Source organism: Chionomys nivalis, chromosome 21 (genome assembly GCF_950005125.1).
Source record: "Chionomys nivalis chromosome 21, mChiNiv1.1, whole genome shotgun sequence".
Taxonomy (NCBI): domain Eukaryota; kingdom Metazoa; phylum Chordata; class Mammalia; order Rodentia; family Cricetidae; genus Chionomys; species Chionomys nivalis.
The window spans coordinates 34,691,150-34,713,706 of record NC_080106.1 but is presented as its reverse complement, the minus strand read 5'-3'; the positions used below and the strand labels follow the sequence as shown (position 1 = coordinate 34,713,706).

Sequence of the window (22,557 nt, the reverse complement as noted above, 5' to 3'; positions counted from 1 at the left end):
GTTTCAGACAGAGCCTCAGAAAGAACATTGCAAGTAAATAAAATTACCTAAAGATTTCCTCCAGGGCTTCAAAGCTGCAAAGTGTAGTTTACTTGAGCCAGGATGAAAAAGTTTTATATGTATGGAATAGAAACTTAAAAAAAAAAAAAAAAACTAAGAAAAGTTCAGACAAGAAAAACAATACTAAATTTAGCACACAATTATACAAATTGGCTGCTTCTGAGCCTTTTGGCCAAGATCAAGTGTAGTATCTGTTCTTTTAATTTTAATTTTATCGGCATGTATAAGTGCCTGCATGTATGTCTGTGCACCGCATGCATGTCTGGTATCCAAAGAAACCAGAAGTTGCATCTCTAGGAACTGGATGGAGTTCCAGATGGTTGTGAGCTGCCATGTGAGTGCTAGGAACCAAACCAACTCCACAATAGGTCATATCAGTTAAACAATCCTACATACTGTGCACACAGAAAAGCACAATAGTTCTTTAAATTGAAGACGTTTAAAAATTCAAATGAAGACATTTGAATCAATTGAGGACATTTTCAAACTATGTAAATACTAGCCCTTGAGATGTAAATGACAAGCTGTCTGAGAAAAGACACCTAGAGAACAGTCTTGGTCACAGTAGCTATGCTGGCCAGGGTATAGCTCTGTGGCATCACACTTGCCTAGCATCCCTGAGGTCCTGGGTTCAAGTCCAAATACCATGTTGCAAAAACCAAAAAGGACATACAAAAACCACAGAAAACCTTACCTACGAATAAATTTAATCAAAGAGGTGAAAAATCTCTACAGGAAAATTGCAAAGTAGCATGAAACAAATGGCAGAAGATACAAAATAAATGGAAAGACACCCTGTGTTCATGAATTGTAAGGATTATTCATGGACGGTCCATATTACCCTGTAATCTGTAGACGCAGTATAATTGCATTGGAAATACCAGTGTGATTCTTTGCATTAGAAAACAAAATCTCGAAATTGATATGGAAGTACTGAAGACCCATCAGCCAAATCACTATAATGAACCCTACACTTTTATAACCATTGGATTTATTTATTAAATCTTTTCATAAATATCTTCCCTCCCTCCCTCCCTCCCTCCCTCCCTCCCTCCCTCCCTCCCTCCCTCCCTCCCTCCCTCCCTCCCTCCCTCCCTCCCTCCCTCTCTCTCTCATTCAATCCCTATTTGTTCCTCTGGAGAACCCTGGCTAGGAGGGACCAGAGATGCATTTCCATGCTGCCACCTTCACTAGCCTGAGCGACTTGCCATGGATTTTTAGAAACTGTAACCGAGGCCAACAGGGATTTGTGACTTTATTGCTGAAAAGAATCTGAGGACTAGCTGGTAGAGTGGAGTAGTATTGGAAATTTTGTTAAAGAGAAAGAGAGGTGCTCAGAAGGAAAGACAGACCCAGGTGTGGAATGTGCTTCTTAAAGTAGGGAAATGAAGTGTTGAGTATAGCTTTGGCAAGAGAGAGCAAGCAGTTAACTGTCTTGGCATCATTAGCTGTGTATACAGTTGGTGACTCTCAGGTGGCTGCTGAGAAGATTGCTAAGAAACTTTTTTTTTCTTTTTCCTCTTTCCTTCTTTCCTCCCCCCACTCCCTTTCTTCTTCCTTCTTTCCTTTCCTTCTTCCCTTCTCCTTCCCTTCCTCTTCCTCCTCCTGTTTGTCCTCTTATTCTTCCTCCTCCTCTTCTCTCTTTTTCTTTTCTTTTTTTTCTTCTTTGTTAAAGATTTCGTCTTGTTGTGTATCTCTGGCTGGCCCAGAACCTCTCTGTGTAGAAAAGAGTAGCCCCAAACTCAGAGATCTGCCTGCCTCTGTCTGAGGAAAACTGGGATTAAAGGGATTAAAGGTGTGTAGTGAGCCCCCCTTTATGATAAGGGGGAAGGTAAGGTGGCTTTGGAGATAACTTTGATTGTAATTATAATTTGATGAAATAAAACTAGAAACCACTTGGGGTTCCCCAGGAGTTTAGTATATTTTTCCCCCTTTCTAAATGAGTTTCTGGTGAGATTCTTAGAAACTTGCAGGTTTGTGGCTTTGAAGGAGGAAGTCTTAAGCAATTGTCAGTTTTGCTAGAATTCAGTTCCACTGCTGCTGGCAAAGGCTTCAACCAGATGCCTGGGTGGGATCAGTAATCCCGCCCCCATCTGCCCAATATCCCCTGCCTTTCTATCCTGCCTTAGATAGTTCTCAAAAGAAGACATATATGTGGTCAACAAGTATATGAAAAATAGCATCATTAATAACCAGGAAAATGCAAGTGAAAAACACAGTGAGATAGCACCTTGTCCCAATTTAGACTGTCATCTTAAAGACAAAATAAAAAGTTGTGACTGGCATATGGAGCAAAGGAGCGCCTTATATGCTGTCAGTGAGTGTAAATTAGTGTAGTAACTATTGGACAGTCTGGAGCCTCCGAAACCTAAACATAGAAGTGCCATTTGCCTAGACGTCCCGCCAGTATGTGTGCGCCTACAGGGATGAAACCAGCATGGCAGAAGTGAAGCAGCGGTTCACAGTTTTAGTTTCTTTATTACATGTATTTATTATTTTCCATGTGTATGTGTCTGTATATCCATCGGTCTGTGTACATCTGCACACCTATGGAGGACAGAGGTCAACTTCCATGAGTCGGTTCTCTCATTCTGTCATGTGGGCCCTGGGGATCACACTCAGGTTGTCTGGCTTTGGTGGTGAGTGCCTTTGTCTTGGTTTAAACTTACTGAGGTCCAATCCGATGATGATGGTTTGTTTTTCTTTTTTTCCCCTAGACCTTTTTTTCATTTTTTTGTCATGTTTAAAAAGTTTTAATTTTATGTGTGTCTATGGGGTGTTTGTTGGCTGTCCTGCCCTATCATTTCCCACCCTGTTCCTTTGAGGCAGGATTCTCACCGTACCCGGACTGAGGGTAAAAGCCAGCAAGCCCTGACAGTTCTTCCATCTCTGCCCCCCGTGGCTGTGGGGTACAGGTGTACACGCACCGACATTTGAGTTTTTTTTTTTTTTTTTTTCGGTTTTTCGAGACAGGGTTTCTCTGTAGCTTTGGTGTCTGTCCTGGAACTAGCTCTTCTAGACCAGGCTGACCTCGAACTCCCAGAGATCCGCCTGCCTCTACCTCCCGAGTGCTGGGATTAAAGGTGTACGCCACCACCTCCCGGCGACATTTGAGTTTTTGCATGCTTGCTGGGATTCAAACCCAGATCCTCGTGTGTGTACATTATGCACTCTCACCTACTAGGCCATCTTTTCAACCCACGTTTTACACGTTTAAACATGATTTGGATAGGAAAAAGCTAGTCAGTCATAGTACCGGGTTCTGGATTTCAGTAATATTTAGTCTCTTCTGTATGGGATTGACTCCCCTCCTTTCAAAGGCAGCTATTTCAATTGTAATAATGTCTGCTGTGTTTTGCCCTGCTGTTATAAATCCTCCGTCAGAATCTGAGAGAAGCAGATACGGTCTGGTGAAGGAGGCAGTTCTCTAACGTTTTCCAAATCACATTTTGCTTCTCGCATAGGAAGTATAGTGTTCACTTAATTGCAGATGCTGAACATTGCAGCTCAGGTTGATGGCAGGTGTCATGGTAGAAGGATGTGCCGTAAAGTGTTGTGCGCCTTTGTCTGCGAACATTGGCTACGAGCACCAGAATCCCCAGGTAACAGTGAATTAAAGAGCAACTGTTAGAAGCTGCATGGAAGAAAGTCCATCTAGCAGTCGCTTGACCAAATGCTACCAAATGTACCAGAATATCCTAATGAAACCCATTGTTTTCTACATTAATGTAAGCAAATGTTTTGAAAGGGGTGGGGACCCTGCTTCCTACACAGAGAGATAGAATCAAACCTTTAGCTGTGTAACATCCAGAATAGTGCTGTCCACACTATTCTGCCTGGCTTCCAGGGCTGCCTATTGAGTTACATTTGCTTACATTACCTGTCTGTAATGTGCTTTGATCTTATGCATGCCCTCATTCTCCTTTCTTGTCCCCTCCTCCTTTCCTTTGCTGTGTAGTCCCCTTTCTGCTTTCACGTCTTTTAAACATTTACATATGAGGAAGAAAACAAAGACGTGCAATACTCTCCGAGCCTGGCATGCTTTGTGTGGTAGAATGACCTGTAGTCCCACCCGTGTCCTCTCCCAATGGTGTGACTGTGTTCTTCACAGGGGACAGTACTCCAAAGCGTAGCTGTGGTGAATAGTGTTCCAGTGACCATGGATGTGCAGATATCTCTGTGGTGTGCTCACTTAGCGTCCTTCTGGTATGTACCTGAAAGCGGTATAGCTGGCTCACAAGATAGTTTTAGTTTTTTTTTCTCTTGAGACAGAGTCTCATTGTGTAGCCTGGCTGGCCTGGAACTCTCTCTGGGGACCAGGCTAGACCCAAACTCAGGGATCTACCTGCCTCTGCTTCCTGAACACTGGCATTGAAGGCATATAGCACTGCAGCCTAGCCATCTTGAGTTTTTCAGGAGCCTCCATTCTGATTTCCTTAGTGACTGTACTAACTGATGCTCCCATCAACACAGCAGCAAGCTTTCCTTCTACTCACATCCTCTCCAGCATTCGCTGTCATTTGTGTTTTTTCTAGCATGTATCTGTGCACATATGTGTGGGTGTGCACCTGTGTGCTTGGGTGTAGGGCCAGAGGTTAATGTCTGGTGTCTTCCTTTATCTTTCTCCACTTTATTTTTTAAGGCAGAGTTTCTCTGAGCCTGTGTGGTGGTTTGAATGAGAATGGTCTCTTGGGATTGGTCTCATGAAGACTTGGTCCCCAGTTGTTGGAACTATATGGGAAGGATTTGGAGGTGTGGCCTGATGACTTACTTGCATTCAATCCCAGAACCCAGGGAAAGGAAGAAGAGGAGCACTGACTGTAGGGAGTTGTCCTCTGTCCTTGACAAGCACACCATGGCACACATGCACCCTCTCCAGATGCACACATACACAATAATAATAAATAAAAATTCTTTAAAAGTTCTGTATTTAACACTCAGAGTATTCGGGATCTTAGGGATGGTATTTCCCAACTCCATATCCTTTATTTATACTGTATTTTCTTGTCTTCCTCTTTTTGTGACACTGCTGTCTTCATGTCTATTTCTTAGCATTTTTAGTAGTTACATTATTTTTTTAAAACACTTGTATACACTTAATATTCTCTCTTTTAGTAAAGAGGAAGGAGAAATATGCCATTTTGTTTCCTTCGCAGCCATCATAAATCTATATTGAGACTAAGAATAAATATCGAGATGTAAATGGTAGCAAAGACACTTCTTTTTTAAATTTATTTATGTATGTATTTTTTTTATAATGTACACTGGTGTTTTGCCTACATGTATATCTGTGTGAGGGTATGGGATCCCCTGGAACTGGAGTGACAGACAGTTGTCTGTGGGAATTGAACCTGGGTTTTTTGGAAGAGCAGCCTTACCTGCTGAGCCATCTCTCCAGCCCCGTCAAAGCTACTTCCTTTCAGGAGCTGAGTACCTGTGTTGGCCTGTCTCTGTAGGTATGTGTAGCCTGGAGTTAGAAGGCTGTGTGCCTTTCTTGCTACTGACATGAATATTTAGTAGCGCCACCACTAACCCTAGGATCACATAGTAAATGTTAACAAGAAGCGCCAGAACTTGTGTTTTTCCTGCCCTATTGTTTTTCTACAAGAATGCTGACAGCTGGAATGGTTTTGTGACATCGAGCTGAATATTACATGTGTAGTTACCTGGGATTTTCCTAAGATCTGGACATAGTGACTGGATGTCATTACTTATGCTGTATGTCTGTTTTATTAGAATTTCTTAGATATTTACATCTCCATGGTGTTTCTGCTAAGCGAAGAGACTGTTTTCTAAAAACTGAACCTTCTAATATGCACACAGGATTGAAGATACGCTGTATATAGTGTCTTCAGATGTGCACACAGATTGAAGATATGCTGTATATAGTGTCTTCAGATGTGCACACAGGGCTGAAGATACGCTGTATATAGTGTCTTCAGATGTGCACACAGATTGAAGATATGCTGTATATAGTGTCTTCAGATGTGCACACAGGGCTGAAGGTACGCTGTATATAGTGTCTTCAGATGTGCACACAGGGTTGAAGGTACGCTGTATATAGTGTCTTCAGATGTGCACACAGGGTTGAAGGTACGCTGTATATAGTGTCTTCAGATGTGCACACAGGGCTGAAGATACGCTGTATATAGTGACTTCAGATGTGCACACAGGGCTGAAGATACGCTGTATATAGTGACTTCAGATGTGCACACAGGGCTGAAGATACGCTGTATATAGTGACTTCAGATGTGCTTGGACTTTCACTCTGTGCATCTTAGTTTAGTTTGTTTTTTTTTTTTTGAAGGAAGCTTGAACAGTGTATAGTCTTTTTCAGTTGCTGTCTTGTATTGTTTCTTTTGAATATGTTTCCTTCCATTGGAGAGTCCTTAGGGTCTTGAATATCCACATAGGTGTGAGTAATTCTGGAAGCCCATCTTCCTTTCAATACCAGTCTATAAAAGGAGTGAGATTTGGTTAGGGTTAAACAGCAGTCAAAATGTACATTTGTTTAATGTATGTTATTCTATCTTTATACTGATGTTTATTTGTTTTAAGGAAACCCATTTTCCTGGATTATGATGAACTATTTGCTATTAATTGTAGTGTGAATGGGAACTTGCTTGGCCACTAGGTGTCGCTTGTTGGCACTGCCCATTGGTGCCACACTTAGAGGAAACCAAAAGACCACAAGGAAGATTAGAAAGCAAAGGCATCTAAAAGTGAATGGCAGACACAGTGTGGTGATTCTCATTTTATACGTAACTCTCCACGTCTGTCCTTCTGTGCTCGCAGAGTGATGTTCGGGTAGGGCAAGTCCGGAAGCTCTAGGTGAGTCTTTACCTTCTTCTCATCTATGCTATAGGAAGGTGGTACTGGGGTAATAAAACAATGGTAACATGTTTGCAGAGAATCGTAGGCACAGTTTTTAATATAGTTTATTATCCTGGGAATCCTTGTTACTAGGCAGATGGTGATTACATTTATTAATATTAATTTCCGTGCTCTTTAATATAATAATGCCGGCTGTTATGTACATTTATTGTCTCTTCTAATCCTCACCCATGCCCTTCGTACTCACCATTTTCTCCCTGAGTTTAGAGATGGGCTAATTTGCTTTACGTTAATTGCTCCCCTTGCTTTCTGATCCTCCCCCTCCGTTTGGAGCTTGATCATGGAAATGAGAGTCTGACTTGAGTCACTGGATGTGGACTGTGTAGAAGGTGCTGTGGGGCTGGCAGCCCGTGGCCGGGAGCAGGCATGTTTCCTGCACCTGTATGGTAGATGTGAGCAGCGTGCTCTGGATCCAGGCGCCCTTCAGGAAGGCCACAGGCTCTTTGCTGAGCTACAAATCGTGTACATGTGGGGATGACTTCTTTTCGCTCGCCTCCCAGTGAAGCACACACTGCCACAGAAACTGCAGGGCACTTAACAATGTGGCTCTGACCTGGAGCATCATAGCACGGAACCTTCTTCTTAGTCAATTAAGGGCCCACTAAAAAGAAGAGAAGAGAAGGCATCAGGCTTTGGGATTTCTGAGAACGCTAGCTGATCATTTCTCTTTGTACCTTAATCTGCATTAATTTCCAGATTTCTCCAATCTTCTTAGAAATGAATTGACTCACTAGATTTTTTTTTCTTTCCTTTTTTCTTTTGTTTTTGTCACAGGTGATTTAATTGTGTTCAGTTTCTCTCTAGTTGACTTCGCAGTTCTGTGGAGATTTCCCTGGACCATAGGAAAATGTGTAACAAATTCGAGATGAGAGACCTGTCAGGCAGGGAGCACCTCTCTGGGAAGTCAGGACTGGCAGTGGGAGCCTTCCCAGTCCCTAACAGGCACACCTACAAGAGCTGCCTCCAACACTGTCACTTCTTTCTCTTTGTTCCCCTTCGGACTCACTTCCTGCCAGTGATTTGTGACATATTTTGCAGCAGATCAAATGAGCCCCTGACACCTGATTGCTGAGTGCTTCTTGTTTACAGTTGCTTTCCAAGGACATGGAGACAAGATGGAAAGCTTACCTTCGGTAATTAAATTTGCATCCGCGCTCTGTGACAGCACTCACAGGCGCTTCCCTCGCCTAGGAATCTCATTGCAGAGTTCCTACTGTCTTTGACCATAAGCATCTAAGAAAGGCAAGATGTGGACAGGTAAACAAACATTGGTTCAGCCCGCTGCCTGTCATTATATGATGAATATTAAATAGACTCGCCAAGAAGCCTGTCCTTTTGACTATCTCTCCACCTACTTATTTAGCCAGGTTTATAACGGGTTTTAAATATAAGAACTGTGATGTGGAGGTAATTTTTTATTATTGTTATTATTATTATTGTTGTTATTATTATTGCATTTCAGTCCTTGAAAGGAAAGCAAGCACCGGAACACCCTGGATTGGTTTAACACCCTTTGGGTTGTGCTTCTCACACACACTACTGAATAATTCAGCAAAGCCAAACACAATCTGCTGGTGGTATCTAGTGTGATTCACACTTGCTAATGAATAATTCCCTTTGGCTTCTATTGGCCAGCTCTAAGGAGTGACTTCTGAGACTCAGATGGGTTATTACTGGGCTATTTGTCAGTGTCCTTGGGGCTTTGTGAGCCAAAGTCCTGTTTGGCTACCCACCCCACATACCATGTCGGAGTCTTCTGGGAAACATGGCGCTCTGCATCCCAGTCCCAGCTTTTCAGCTTTAGAATCTTCTCGTGAAAGAAACAGTAACAGAATTCAGCTGTATTATAATTTCATCAATTCAGTTCCGTCATTGTTTCATTCAAATAAAGGAATCTTTAACGAGAATCTTATGAGAAACAAGGAACAGAGCCCCAGATTGTGTATGCAAGGGGGAGGTAGAGACGTGCTGTATCCTCAGGAAGTGAAGGGTCTGGAGGAGACCTGTCTGGTCCAGTGGAGGATGCTCACAGTCTTTTGTCAAATTAGTTACAATTTTCTCACATTGTTCTCAGATATACATTTCAGTTCATATTTGTTGGTGGTATTGGCTGAGAGTTATATTGCTCTTGATAACCTGAAATCTTGATTAATTTTGGAGCCGTTCACAGATAAGCTCCTTAATATGATTCCAGATATGACTGGGTAAATGACTCTTGCTCATTTATGCTGCTCTGGTGTGGAATGCGGAATGACCTGGCATTAGCGGCCTGCAGCGTCTCCAAGTGTCTAGTGCGGATTTATGTAAGCGCAAGTGCTGCACGTACGCTAGAAATCAGGCTGGTTACTGTCGACGTCTGCTGTCAGTGATGTGCTCTTAGCCTCAGGAAGTTGTTTACAATATCCTGCATGTGCTTCAGCGTTTGCTGGTCCACACCAGGTGTGTCTCTTCCTGGGGCACGTACTGTCCAGTGTACAGTTCTGTAGGAGGCGTGTCATTAGTTCTGGTCAGTGAAATTGAAGTAGAAGTGTCAGGTGTTTTCTTGGTCAGCAAGGCCACTTTGTGCCCCATCCGTATCCCTTTCTTTGCTGAATCACCAATCTGGAGGCAAAGGGCAGAAGTCTCCTTAGACTGACCTGGTCTGTGATGACTACTTGGAGTCGAGTCTTCCCTCTCTTCACTTGGCCCTTTCCGGTAGTCAGCAAGAAAGGAAGTTGACTCCCAGGAAGCACCTAAGGGCTGGAGTTCTGTAGCGTAGCCTGGAGGGATTAATGCTGGAACAGCTGGGGACAACGGCCTGGCATCCAACAACATTTTAGCTAGCTCTATAGAAGGTATTTCTTTTTATATAAAAAATAAATTTGTACATTGACAATTATAGTTTTTAATGTGGTATAAAGTAGTGATATTAATTGTGAATATAACGTGGAATGTATTAGTTACATTTTGCATTATTGTGGTCAGACGTGCTTGATACAGGCAACTTAAAAGCAGGATTGATTTTAGCTCCATAGGTCATATGTTTGGGCAGAACATGGGGCACGTGGAGCATGTGGCAGAGATTGTACTTCACTTCAGGAAGCAGGGATGCTGCAACACAGGAAGGGACCAGTGACACCTCCCTCCAGCTAGCCCCATCATACGAATCCATTCAAGGATAAATCCATTCATCCACTCAGATCTGACACTGGAAATGAAGAGGATGAGTGTTTGAGGTTCAAGGCTAGCCTGGGGTAAAACCATGTCTCAAAAATAATTAATTGAAAACAGGCCACACAGATGGCCAACAGATACGTGAAAGGTGCACATCACTAATCATTTCAGAGGTTGTCTCCCTAATCCCTGAGGCATTCCTTAATCCAATAAAAGCTAACCATCATAGTATAATTAAATAAAACTCATTTAACATGTCCATTTCCTCAAATACTTAGCGTTTTCTGTAGTACAAATCTATGGCATTTACTGTTAGTGATTTTGAAGTGTCTGTGTTTTGTTATTTGCTGCTCACCGCCCTAGGATTCAAAAGACAGCAGCATAGGAATGGAGGCCTCCGGCCACACTGAGGCCTTGATGGCTCTGCTCATCGCTTGTCCATCTTCTGTCCTCCTCCAGCATCTGGTAGCCACAGGTCTACCCCTGCCTCTTGTCGTTAGCTGTTTGTAGATTTCGCGTGCAAGAGAGAATGTATGACACTTACCTCTCTGTCTCTGGTGTATTTGACTCAGTATCCTGTTTTCCAGCATTGCTACAAAGGGTAGAATTTCTTGCTTCGTCAAAGCTGACTGGATGTTTTTCTACCACTTTTATCTGTTCACCTGTTGGTGAACACTAACATAGTTCACTAGATGGTGTGAACAGCACCACACTGAACATAAGTGTGCAGACACTCCCTCAACTATCAAGTTTCCAGCTTCCCGTTAGTGCTTTAGTTACTTGTCTTGCTACCATGACAATCATCCTAGCAAACACAGCTTAAAGAAGGGAGGGTTTATTTTGGCTTACAGTTCTAAGATTCAGTCCACCATGGTTGGAGGCCATGGTGTCCCAGCAACTGGTCGTCTGCAATTGTAGTCAGTCAGGAAGCAGAGGGAGATGAATGCTCCTATTAGCATACTTCCTCCCCTTAATTGATCTGGTCGGGAACTTGAGAACCATCTGCCTCAGCCTTTTAAATGCTGGGATTACAATGTGCACTACCATACCCAATGCTTTTGTTAGTTCTTTAATCATGGTGGTACTCTATTATATTCCTAACTCTTGGGAGTCTGGGGAGGATCATGGTCAAGTTCAAGGTCACCTGGGCTTCATTGTAGTTTCTAGGACCACTTGGGTGTACATGGTGAAACCCTGTCTCAAAAAACCCTGAGGATCTACCAGTGGCACACACAGTAAGAAAATAAACAGTTGAGCATTGTGGAGCATATACAGAATCCCAGCACTTGGGAAGCTGAGGCAGGAGGATCACTGTGATTTCAAGGCAGCCTGGCTTATGTGACTGTGAGGGCAGCCTTGTTTATGCATCAAAATCTTGTATCAACAAATACAAACTAAACTTGTTAGACTAAATAAACTATGTTTAGAGAAGTGGCTGGTTGTCCTGCTTAATGGAATTATTTGTTTGTTTTTTCTTTTTTTTTTTAGAAAGACTTTCTTTGTATAGCCTTGGCTGTCCTGGAACTAGCTCTGTAGACCAGGCTAGCCTCAGACTCAGAAATCGGCCTGCCTCCACCTCCCAAGTGCTGGAATTAAAGGTATGCACCACCACCTCTCAGATCTGTTTACATGGAATTCTTCAGACCTGATGTACAAATAAGTTTCACAGTATAATAGATAATTAATAAAAATATTTTTATTAAAAAGGAAAAAGAAATAAGCAAATACTAGCTGGGTGGTGGTACATGCTTTTGGTCCTAGCACTTGGGAGGCAGAGGCAGGTGGATCTCTGTGAGTCTGAGACCAGCCTGGTCTACAGAGAGAGTTACAGGACAGCTAGCGCTACACAAAGAAACCCTGTCTTGAAAAAAACAAAAAAACAAACCAAACAAATGAAATGATGGTGAATTTTATTAAATACTTTTTTTCAGCATCTAGTAAAGGATTGTTTGGGTTTTTGTTTTGTTTTAGTCTTCCATGTAGAATGAGTTTCCATTTGGAATTGTAGGGACAGAGAACAGTTTCAGCTGTCAGGTTTCAAATACCAATCGGTGTAGAGAGACATGGGCTTGAGAATAATTAGCAAATCGAGACAGTTGAGGTTATCGTGAGCAATATTAATAGAATGCAAGTTGTATCTGGCGTGTTGAATTGGTGTGAGTGTCAATCTGCAAATTTTTCCTTTTTATGTGAGGGCCAACCCCTTGAGCTATGCATGGTTCTTACATTTTAAGAAATTGTGGAGGAGATAGAAAGGGAGGCAAAAAGCATTTAAGAGGGAATATATGTGACACATGAGCCCAAATTATGTTTGACACTTAGTGGAAAACACTGCTGACCCTGCATTTACACCCTTAAAATCTCTACAAACTGTTGCCAGCAACTGCCACACTTACCACATCTTGAGTGTTTGCAGAATCAGGAACGTCAGGGTTCCAGCAGGGTGTAAGCACAGAACACATGTGCCTAAGTTAACAGAAGGAATGTGGGCAATGATAGTCAGAGGCTGAGATGTCACCTTCTTCACCCTTCTCTTGCTGGCGACACTTCTAGGGCTTAAGCCCATTATTATGGGAGTGTGTTTAATCTTCAGAGTCACTGTTAGACAGTGTCATAGTTGAGCTGGTTTCAAAGATTTGAACTTGTGTCCTGGCACCAACGAGCTGTCTTCTTGTTAATCTTCGGTGCTGGTTTTGTTTTGTTTCTTTCTTGTCCTGGCAGTTACTCACTTAAGGGTAGTACTCAAGAGACGTGAAGACACATGGCCCTGCCAGACCTGTGCACAACTCAGCAGAAATAGTTATCATAGCCATAAAAATAAACAGTCCCAAATGTCTGTGAGCTGCTGAGCAGATAAAGAGGTGTGTGTGTACGTAGAGTGGAGTAGTGTTCTCCAATAAACAATGGAGTTCTGATGTGCCCTATCTTGTGCATGAATTTTGCAAACATGTTCAGTGAAAGCTAAGCACAAACAACTACATATTATAATTTTCTACTTATTTGAAAATTTCATCCATGTATGTGCAGTATATTTTGATTATATTCTCTCCAATGGGGCAGAAGCAACAGAGTCCCCTGATTGAGGAGCAATTGGCAATTGTGACTGGGCAGTGGGGTTGGCTGATGGCGGGTTATCCATGATGGAGGGTCCTACACCCATACACCCATGTGCATATGGGCAGCACTAATAAGACTCAGTGGGTTAAGTCAGTACATTTTAAAATTCTTTAAAAACAGCTTCATTGATGAAAGATGTTTATAGCAGAAAGTCAGTGAGTGATTGCTCAGGGCTGCCTAGCAGGTGGAGTGAGGCTCAGGACCTAGTTCGAGCCAGGTGGCACAGAGGTTTCTTTGGGGGGTAATAACAAGGTCTTACATTAACAAGGTAATTTCTGTACAACTCTGTGAATTTTCTCAAAACTGTTGACTTGAGTACTTTAAGTGGGTGAGTTCATTGTGTGAATTCCATCTCAGAGATGAAATTCTGTAGTGGCTGGTATTTATTTTCTAATGATGCTTGCCTAACTCTTCATTAACAGCCATGGTTTGAGGCTCTACATTGTATTTTACCTTCTTAAGCTAACATCTTCAGAAAACAGATTGACAGTCAAATTCCCTTTGACCCATGTATTCTACTTATATAAGCTTTTTATGCTTTATGCCCTAGCAAGCATGTAGAATCTTGAAGAGTGTACATTGTGTATTATATGTGGTGAGAGAGTGCACTAGCCAGCTCCGACAGCGTCAGTAGGGAGCAGGCTAAGTCTAAGGTAAACCAGCAAGTATGAGATACTCAAGGGATGTAAGCTAATAAAACAAGGTGCAGAATGTTATGTGACTATTTGTATAAACGCTTGCATATAGAATATTCTAGAGTCGCCAGTAGTTACTGGTTTGAGAAGGTAAAATTTGAGGATTAGGCTTTTAAAATTATTTTTATATCTAAGTAAGTTTCACAGCAGCATCATTTGTGAAAAGGTAGAGCTAGCATACCCACCTGTCAGCTGATGGGTGGGGAGACTAAACAGCTCGTCTACACGGCCGTTTCTGTAGGGGTAACAAGACTTTTAGAGTAGATCCGTTTTGTTTCGAGAAAGTCTTAATTCAAGAAGGTGGTTTAATGTTCAGTATTTAAAAACCTCCCATGTCAGCTTCTAGAAGGTGCTGCTCCCGTGTTCCCACTTTGAACCCATGTGGCTCAATCTGTTCTAGGACTCCTCCCCTTCACCCCTGCCACTAATAGTGCTGCAATTATGTGGTTCCACCAGTCATTTGAGCAACTGTCTCTAACGCAGCTGTGTGGTCACAGTGTATCTGCAGGGCACGGCTGTGGCTGCCAAAGGACAATATCCAACTGCCCACAATTATTTTAATGTCTCCTGCGAGATGATAAATGGAGTTTATAGTTATAATAAAAGCAAGCCAGTTTCCCCCAAGGTATAAAGAATGTGCAAGTAAAATTCCTGTTGTCGGACCTGACGGCTGTTTCGTTTTCTAAAGACTCCTCTGTTGATGACTTCACAATAAAAACAAGGCAAACAAAACCCCCAGCAGGGTGAGTTTTCAATATGATCATTTGCTAGGGTTCAGCCCAGTGAAGATGAATAAACATCAGATCTTTATATTATCGCTGTCCCTCTAGGGACTTATTTGGTTACCGGTAGAACTGAAAAAATTCTCACAGTTTTTGCACCTTCGTAATTTCCTTTGCAAACACTGACTTCACACAATTTGCAAAATATTTGCTGTGATTTTTCCCGGTGCCAGGAAGACCCATAACGGCTGCATAATTCCTGCTTCTTGTTTTTTGGTGCTGTCTGAGGCTTGTGTCCTGATTACTGTCAGCCCTCCAGACTCCCACACCTTTCATGCGACGAGATTGCTGTCTAGAGGGTAAGGAGTGGCTGGGCACAGTATCAAGCAGTAGGCCCATTTTGTAATGTAGGCATCTCTGAAAGAGGGCACTTCCCTCCACTGGGAAGTGGGGGTTGTGGAAATGGCCCTGCTTCTCCCTAAGTCTGAATCTTTGTTATGTGAAGGTAGAGTTTCCTCTATCATTGGCAGGTGGCCTGTCTGCCCTTGGGACTGTGCTTTCTCTTCAGAGATAACCCCTCTTTCTTCAAAGTCCCATGCTTGCTCCCCACTGGCTGCCCCCATTCAGTTTCTCCTCTTGCATTGTATGGCACCCAGCTTTAGGCAACCAGTGCCTTTGTTTTTATATCTTGTGTGTATCCTTGGAGACCTCTGGAAGTAGCCTTTGTAATCCCTATTAACTAGGTCCCATTTATGATTTTTTAAAATCTGGATGGGTATTTGTGATTATTATTAGTGAGATAAGCCTGTGCATTTGAACTAATATGGTGGAGAAGTACCATGTGGCCCTTTGAGGAAGTCCTTCCAGAGTAGAGCTGAGGTAACTGAGGCCCAGAAAGTTCATTGACTGCTTTGGAGTCCATAATGGCTAATTACGGAACAGAATCTATAATTTAGAAGTCCAGGTTCAGAGCGTTTTCCACAAACTGACAGACTTAAAAGCTCAAAGCCCTTGAACTTGAGGGCAAATTAACAGTGAACCAGGAGAGGATTGCTACATCTCTGGATTAAAAAGCAAAACAAAACAGAACAAAACAAAAAATGACCTAATTAAAATATCTCAGCCAAGAAATGTTTTGATAAACCCAATGGTAAGGTCTTTAAAATTTTTGCTTACCTTAGTTGTAATTAAAAGAAGTCACAAATCTCCCCTTAATACTCCCGACAGAAGCCTACGGAGAGTGTGGCATGCTGTCTGCCGTGGCGCTCTGTGTTGGAGGAGACCAGAGGCCCCTGTGCTAGAACAACTGTAGAGCCATTCACCTGGCTGTAGACGAGCCAGAAGGGAGCCAGAAGCCACATTTCCTAGGTAAAGGGCTGACCTGTTACTGTTCCTAGTTGCGTGTACAGCACATGTTAGGAGCAGCAATTATTTTTAGCTGACTGACTATGACCAAGATTAATAGCTCCTGAGAGGGGCATAATGAAAGGCCGCCCCAGCTGGCTTCTACATTTTTCTTTATTTTTTCTGCTCTCATCCCTGTCACCTTTAAGTATCAGCGGAATGTCATTCTGTGAGATTTGCCCCTTGGATGTGAAAGGCCTCTCTTTCTTAATGATAGGTGGTGATTGGGCCTCAGGGCTGAGGAGCTTGGATAGTTGACAAGACCCAGAGGACAGTCATCAGGTCTGTGGGAGTTACAGAAAGGGGAAGAACGCGTGAATATCCAGCTGTTTAGTCTGGGTCACTGGGGCGTGCGTGAGTCTCAAGCAGGGAATCAAGGCCCCCATCACAATGTCCTTGCATCTCAATGGTTCTTGGGTTTTTCTAAACAAGTTATTTAACTTAAATCATAAACTCTGCCTAGTTTTATAAAAAATGGAAGCCTCATTGTGGTAGACTGAAAGTTAACTTCTAAACCACATCTCACTTCTGTCTTGTACTTTAAAGGCGTGTAGCCTGTCTAAGTTTGAGTTGCCTCTGCTGGTCTCCCTGCAGCCAGTCGTTACCACGTGACTATAAGAAGAGGGATGCTGTGGTTGTTTCCAGGAAGGTTCTTTAAGAGACAGCTGCTGTGCCCTTGGCTGTTTTTTCTTAGGCCTTCTTTCTGTTCTGCTTCCTGGTATGTTCTGCCTTGGGATCTTGAAGATGCAGGTCAGTACTAGAAGGAGTGGTGGCTTCTAACGCCTTTGTGGGAGTCACTTAGGGTTTCTGTCACCTGCAGGGAAACCTACACCTAGGTAATAATATACCATTTCTCTTCATGGCACAAGAGGAAAGTAAGTCCTTCACCCCTAAATTTCTATTTCTCATCCTAAAGAGTATCAAACTGATTCCTCTCCTGCCCTCTCAGCTCCAACAGATTTTTTTTTTTTTTTTTTGATGGTTTTTCGAGACAGGGTTTCTCTGTGGTAACAAACCTTGGCTGTCCTGGAACTCACTTTGTAGACCAGGCCGGCCTCGAACTCACTGAGATCGGCCTGCCTTTGTTTCCCAAGTGCTGGGATTAAAGGAGGAAATGGTTAATTTAAGGAAGAAAAGGCACGGACGGGGGCTGTATTCTTGAGAGAGCCATAGGGAACGGGGTGCACGAGAGGTAGCTTGATGAGGACCACAAGCTGGTGGCCTTTGAGAACAGGTAGATCAGGGAGCCCTCAGCACAGTTCAGCGCTGGGGCGGCGGCAGCTTCTTGATTGAGAGTTGGCCTTAGGGTGTCAACTTCATCTGCTTTCTTAAGGCCTCGGAGCTTTTGCAAACCTCTGGCTTCAAATGTCAAGTCTGTGCAGTGCCCTGGGTCTCTCTCAAGGTACTGCTGTTTCTGTTTGCCTGGCACGTGGTATCTTTACTCTAGTGTTGTGCTCAGTAGATAATAAGTACTGTATAAGTTACAGTGGCTTGTAAGTTATTATTTAATAGCCTTTTAAAGGATGCTAAAATGTGTAATTATTTTCATGAGTCGAAACTTGTGAAAAAGCAGAGCAAGGGCTTGCAGGCTGCGCTCGTTAGCGTTTCCACAGTGAATGGAGGGAGATACTGTGTCAAGTGTTTCCCTGCTGCTCCTGCCTTTAGCTTGAAGAATGGCAGGCTCTTGTCTTTTGTTCACACCAGCAAGAGTCCATTCAGCTGGAAAGAGAACAGCGGCCTCTCTGTGTACTCGCGGCATTTGAATGCATTTTGGTCACACAGTAGCTGCTGTTTAATGACAATAAAATTGTGACCAAAGGAGATAAACATTTAAGGGATAAATGACAGGGCTGTTAATGTTAGCGTGAGAGTGAGGTGTTTTTAGCTAACAGGTGCATGGGCAGCAGAGAGAACTTTTAAGTCTAAAGCTGGTGAAATGGGGGCTCCCAGCTCTTCAGAAAAGTTACTTTTTAAAATTGTTAAGACAGTGCTTTTCACGTTCTACAGTAGAAAAGCGAAGATCAAGTCAATAAATGTATATACACTGTGCTCATATACTTAACGTATTTTTTTAATGATGGGAACACTTAAAAATCTAGTCTCATAGTGATTTTTAAGTATATCCATGCTGTACAATAGCTATTTGGCCGATCAGTTTGTATTAAACAACAACAAAAAAAATCATTTGAGCTTATCTAAATTGTCTTTGGAAGCTTCTAGAAATTTCCTTGCCATAATTGCTAGCCATAGTCACGTGTGTATTACATATTTGTGTACATTTAATAATATGTGCATATGAATATATCTAACTATAGTGTGTGTATTTTAAAAACATACAAATATATTACCTAGTTAAAAAATTTGGGGACATTTTGGAGCATTAAAATTCAGAATTTGATTAATCTTTTAACCCTATGGAACCTTGGTTTGCTTGCCTTTTCTTGGAAGACATCATTTTTGTTCCTAATTCTCTTCCCCTCTTACGTCTCCCCTTTATATCTTGCGCACTAGTTGTGGAGGGAATGCCTTGCTATTGGGGTCGTGATTGTTTCTGGGGTGTAGCGTCTACAGGGTTTTTGCTTGTCTGTTGTCATAGAGTCCTGAAACATGGTTAGCCTTTTCTTTCCACTTAAAACCTTTTAGATATATTTATTTTATGTGTAAGAGTGTCTTACCTGTGTGTATATATCTGTACCATGTCCATACCTGGTGGCTTAGAGGTTAGACGAGAGCACCGGATCCCCATGGACTGGAATTGCAGGTGGTTGTGAGGTACATGGTGGTGGTGGGAACAGAGCAACAAGTGCTATTAAATGCTGAGTCAGCTGTCTAGCCCTGTGTTTTACCTTTTCTGACTGTTGTATCAGGCTATTCAGCCTTCTCCCAGGATAGCAAAAAAAAAAAAAAAAAAAAAAAATTACAAATGCCCTTGTCTTTTATGTAGGTGCGTTTCATTCCACAGCAGCTCCTGCATGTTTGCTCCTATCAGCTAGTGATGGGTGATTGCTCAAGCCGAATCTCCATCTCAGTTTAGGGCAGGATTTCGAACCGAGCCCCAGGGTGCAGAATGACAGCGTTTCAAGAAATTGGAGTCTTCAAAAGAAGTTGAAAATGTAGTTTTTTTTTCATATAAAAGCACTTTTTAAAAAAGGAGTGGTGCTTTAATTTAGCTTTAAAACACACATGATCTTATTACACCAAGTCTCCAAGCTGCAAGGAGTGAAGCCTTTCTGTTGTGAGCTAGGGCTACTTGGAGAGGTTACGCAGCCTTTGAGTCCAGAGTAGATGCTGGGGTTCCTATCAAAGGAAACTAGCCAGACCAATGAAAAACATGGGTGACAAGTAGTTATGCATAAAGGAAAGTTTCTGCTGTCTCACACAGGGGTGAGACCTGTAGCTGACAAACCAAACTTTTGCATGTTGAGCCTCCAGTCTGGAAACTATGAACGGATAGGCAAGGCTCATCCAATACTAAGGAGTGCCTCAGATAGGAACAGCAGAATACAAAGAACAGAAACAGAAAACAAAAGGTAAAAACCAAACAGAAAAGGAACCAGAGAAACAAGACAGTGTATGCTGTCCTTGGAAAGAGTCAAAGTCAGTATACAGTGGTAGTATACAGAGCTGTACACATCGGAGAACTATTCACATCTGCCACGCTGTGAAACAGCCTAGGCTTCCATCAAAGGGTAAATGGATAAAGAAAACGTGTGGCATATACACACAGTAGAGTATTATTTATCCTTCGTGGAGAATGCAATCATGGTGCAGTGGTTAGTGGAGGTGAGCATGTTAGATGAAATAAACCAGATTCCCAAAGACAAATATTCTATTATCTCTCAAATGTAGATTTCAGATTAAAAAAAATATGCAAGTCGAAGGGGTATTATCTAGGAAGAAAATGAGATTAGCTGGAGCTGGAGGAGACAAGAGATGGCCATAGGAGAGGTTGGATATGCCCCAAATATGTTAAATGTATGCATGAAAATAATCTAAGGAAATATTGTTTTATATAACTTATATGCTAGTTAGAAGGGGGAAACTTTTTAAGTGGGTCATTGCGACAGACGTGGTCAGCGATTAGTCCCCCTTTGCACCAGTGGTCAGTGGAGTAAGAAAGAAAGCCTTTGTTCTGAGGGAAATGGTTCTGTAACTTGAACAATTTGGTTTCTTTTTCTTTTGTTTAAAACTATATCAAACCAGTCTAGTATTTTATTTAACATGTAAATTGTATTGCTATATGTAAAATAAAGTATGATTTGAAAGAGAGCAAAATAATCTCAAACCTTTAAAACAAATAATAAATATTCTTAAATAGATGAAAGAAAATATGAGCTGCAAACAGGATCAAGATGCTAATCCAGGAAAACATTCACACTAATAATGCTGTTAGTTGTGATAATATAGTGTATTTTTTAGAAAACGTGCTATCCCTATATATTATAAACACGCACACATAAAAACTGCAATCAAAATATTATGACATCTGGGATTGCTTTGAAATAATACAGAAATAATGGTAGACCAGAAGAATTAAAAGAGTATTAGGTGATAATCATCATTAATGTTGTTCAATGTTTGCCTGTTGCGAGGTATTTGATCATACTCTACAATGAGATAGATATTGTTCTAATAAAGAGCTGAATGACCAATCGCTAGGCAGGATTTCCAGGCACAGAGGATGCTGGGAAGAAGGGTGGAGTTACGAGGTGATGCAGAGGAAGTATGACACGTAGGAGATGAGGTAACAAGCCACGAGTCACGTGGGAGCATGTAAATGAGCAGAAATGGGTTAATTTAGGTTATGTGAGCCAGTTAGAAACAAGCCTAAGCGATTGGCCGAGCTTTTGCTGGCACACGGGCATTTACCTAGGAGTTAACATAGTTCTCTGCTTTTATGTTTTTGAAATTTCTCATTATGAAACATTAAAAAGGGGAACATTATTAAAAGAGCAAGAATGATTTCTCGGTGGCAGGCTGACTAACCCTGCAACAACCCAGGCCCAGAACTGCAGTTATGAATTGACCCACCCTAACATCCACCCCATCTGTGATCTGCTGGAGCATGTGAAGGGCTCGGTCCTGCACATCCAAAGTTGCAGGATCTCCATGGCACAGGACAGCAACAGGATAACCAAGGGGAGTTCCAGCGAGGGCCCAGCATGGTCAGTGTCGCAGCAACCAGGGGCCTCAAACCACAGCGATGGCTCTGCAATGAGCGTTTGCTCATTGCATGGACAAAGGGTTTACTGCGCGACTCACTGTGTCACACTGCAGCCTCCACGAGGAGACTGATTTTTCTTTTTTTTTCCTCTTCAATTGTATTTTATTTTATTTGGGGAATGGGGAGGTTGCAAGGGCGCAGGGCAGATATGAAGGGATAGGGAAATGAATGGGGTGGAGATACATGATGTGAAAGGCACAAACAAATAAAAAAGAAAGTAAAAACTGAATGATTTCTCTATAGTTAAAAATATGGTAGCAGAAGTGAACAATTTTCATAAAAGTATTAGGAAATACTAAAGATGTTTTCCTTGAAAATGTGTGTGTGGATGGGGTGGTAGGGGGCAAACAGTTAAAGGGAGAGAAGAAGTAGAAGAAATGAGAGGATCCATCCACAGGGTCCATCCAGTATGTAGGGTTAGGCAGGAAGTTAGCAAAGGAGCGATAGAAATTGGTAGCTTCTTGTATCAAAGGAGCTTACCCAGGATGCCTGGAGATGACCCACTGAACTAAATTCTGGGATTTCTGAGCCCTGGGATAACCAGGGAGGGAGAGGAGAAGGTCCTAAGTGTTGGATGCAGTTATTTCTGCTCTTTGCTGGGCTGGGTAGCATAGTGTTGCAGCTAATCTCAGGCCACGCCTTCCAGACAGTTCAGCTCATATTTTGCTTGATCAAAGATTTGGCATTGACCTAAGCTTAGGACAGAGAGAAAGGATAATGCAGCTTGGCTTGTAGGTTTCCACCTAGCCTCCCTGTTTGCAGCTCCACTCTAAGAAACATCTACTTTTAGGAATATCTGATTCTTGTAAATTCTGAGGCTCTCAGGAGATGTGGGCAAGGAGTGGGGGCATCTGGGTCTTTCTGCTTGTTTCAAGGAGTAGAAGGACTTCAGCCTTTGCTGTTCTATTAATTACCTTCCCTTTGCCTCTTGACGCATGGAGCTATCCCTCATCTGCTGTTATCTTCTCTTCCAATCTTTATGTCTCTGACTTTTTGTTATTTTGTTTTAATTCCCTCCCTCCCTGCCCTCCCTCCCTCCCTGCCCTCCCTCCCCTCCCTCCCTCCCTCCCCGCCCTCCCTCCCTCCCTCCCTGCCCTCCCTCTCCTCCCTCCCTCCCTCCCTTCCTTCCATGCTTCCTTTTGGAGACAAAGTCTTACTATGTAGCCCTGACTGGCCTAGAATGTATTACATAGACCAGACTGACTTTGAACTCACAAAGATCTGCTTCCGTCTGTTATTTTAATTTCTTTACAAGAATACATTAAGATCTGGGAAAAAAGTCAGGTGC

General features: G+C 42.4%; 1 protein-coding gene and 1 pseudogene across 1 annotated transcript in view; both read left to right on the top strand.

The window, feature by feature from the left end:
- The window catches only part of Fto (FTO alpha-ketoglutarate dependent dioxygenase), a 343,642-nt gene that overhangs the window by 31,635 nt on the left and 289,450 nt on the right, over positions 1-22,557 (top strand). The window lies entirely within an intron of this gene.
- Positions 213-358, top strand: LOC130864202 (U2 spliceosomal RNA; annotated as a pseudogene).